Below are 2,435 nucleotides of genomic sequence, written 5' to 3' on the forward strand. Positions count from 1 at the left end.
AAGCAAACCGTAGCATGCGCATTTGCCTTCCACTCTCTCGCAGGATCGCCGGCTGCCACTACGCACAGCCGAACAGGTTCTTCAAACCGCCAGAGAAAATCTCACGGGAAATAAGCTCACCGCACTTGCCAGCGTCCACAAGTCAGCTTACCGGCAAGTGGGCATGGCCCGGCTGCAATACGGAGGTGGCGATTACGAGACCAACGCCATAGCGTTCCAAAGGCTCCCGGATGATGTGATCCCGGCAGGGCCGCTTTTTTCGGTTTGCAAAGTGGTCGACACCACGAGGACTTTGTCGCGAGTCGTACTCATCAAACGGCGCACGACGAAGAGCGCCTTTGTGGGGTACGACGACGGCGACGGCGATTACGGCGACGGCGACGACGGCAGGTTACTTCATGACGATGACGTCAATGATGATGATGATGGCGATGATGATGATGATCTTCACATGGGCCGCGTCACAGGCGGGAGAAGGAGAGGAGGGCGATGCTTTGCCGCCAGTAGAAGTGGCGGAGGAGGGGCTCTGAGAGCCAATCTGCTGCCGCGCTTCCCCTCCTCACAGCTCCTCCTTCAGCCCCAGCTCAGTGAGCCGCTGCCGCCGCCGCGACCTACTCCCCAGCCGCTGCCGCCGCTCCCGCCGCCGCCGCCGCCGCCGCCGCTGCTGCTTCATGTAAGCGATGATGACGTCGACGGTGAGGAAACAGCCGGCGCGCCAAAGCGTCTCACGCCCAGACGTCTCGGGTCACCCTCCTTCTCCTCCCTGACCTCTTCGCCCCAGTACGTGCCAAAAGCGCAAAACTGGAACCACCGTCTTCAGTACCAGCATCGCCGGTTGCACGACAGGGACCAAGAAGGCCGATTCTCAAGCTCGGGCCCAGGCATGGATGCGCCTGGCGTGGTGACCACCCCTCAGGGGAATCCCTTGGTATCCCTTGGAGCCATTGGAGATGCTGAGGGAAACACTGTCGCCTGTAGCAACAGCAGCGGCAGCAGCAGCAGCTTCAGCGTCGGCAGCAGCACTTTGATGCATCCCGCACCCGCGCCACAACAGCAAAAGCAGCAACAGCACGCGCGCCGCAGCAGCGCGCTTTTGCCGTCTACCTCTGAAAGCTTCCTGAGCCCCAGCTCCTCTGTCCTGATGGGCGACCCTGGTCCCCAGGCCCCCTGGTGTGTCCGCTCGGTGGGGGACGGCGCCAGTATGGAGCGAGTCAACCGGTTGTTGGGCGACCTGAGGAGGGTTGCGGGCGGCAATCGAAAGTTGGATGTCGCCACGTGCATCCCCCGCGGCGGCGGCGGCGGCGGCGGCGGCAGCCGCTCAAGGAGCAGCAGTAGCAGCACAACGCAGATGCACCTCCGGACGCCAGCGGCGACTTGTGACGGCGTTGGAAGCAGTAGCAGTAGTAGTGGCGGCGGAGGCGGAGGCGGCAGCGGTAGTGGCGGCGGCGGCGCCAGTGGCAGCAACTCCGCTATCCGCAGCACATTCCGTTCTTCTGCAACGACAACCGTTGGTACGACACCCGTCGTCGCCGCCGGGGGCACTCTCCGCGATGGGTGGACCAGTAAGAAAATGAGCCCTTCTACTGCAGTACGGCAGACTATGACGATCAGCAACTCTGCAGTCACGGCCGCCACGGGGTCGCACCGTCGCGAAGTGGACGCGGTGCCGCCGGCTGGACGCGCGGTGGCGATAAGCTTCAGTGCTGGGAGTACGGCACCGGTGGCGGCTGCTGCGGCGGCGACGGCTGATCAGTATGGTGATGTTGATGGGGATGAGGATGAGAAGAACAAAGACTGGCGCCGTGGCGTCGTTACTTTCCCGCCAGAGTTTGCAGGGGTCTGCTTACCAACTAACCGCCAGCCCCGACGGGCCCAAAGCAGCTTTTTAACTTGATAGGCGCCGCTGACTGGCACTGCTGTCCCGCTACAGCTACACTGGCGGCGGACACACTAGCGCTGCTGCTGGTCCTGATGGCTGCTGTCGCTGCAACGATCTCGCTGCCACAACGTACATGCATACATGCATACATACATATGTACATTGATGGCAGGTTATGACGCCGTTGTCGCCGTCGCCGCCGTCGCCGCCGCGTCGGCAATGGCTTTCCTTGGTGCTGGTGTGTGTGTGTGTGTGGGTGATATGTGGTTGCAATAAGCCATGGCTGTTGCAGTTTCTGCAGGCAGGTTGGTCGGGCCCCCTGCTCAGCATCGTAGGGTCTATATCTCTATTAGGACTTTATTATTAGGGGTTGTAAGGGGTTCTAACATGCCGTATATATATACATATATATACACGCGGCAGGCAGGGAGGTTTATTTAGGGTCCATTTCTTGTTTAAGCTACAAACTACAAAGCCAGAGCTTGACCCAGGAGGAGGAGGAAGCGCATCGAGTGCCAAGAGATGACATCGAGATGGAGTTTCTGCACCGATGACC

Source organism: Volvox carteri, assembly GCF_000143455.1.
Source record: "Volvox carteri f. nagariensis unplaced genomic scaffold VOLCAscaffold_1, whole genome shotgun sequence".
Classification (NCBI taxonomy): domain Eukaryota; kingdom Viridiplantae; phylum Chlorophyta; class Chlorophyceae; order Chlamydomonadales; family Volvocaceae; genus Volvox; species Volvox carteri.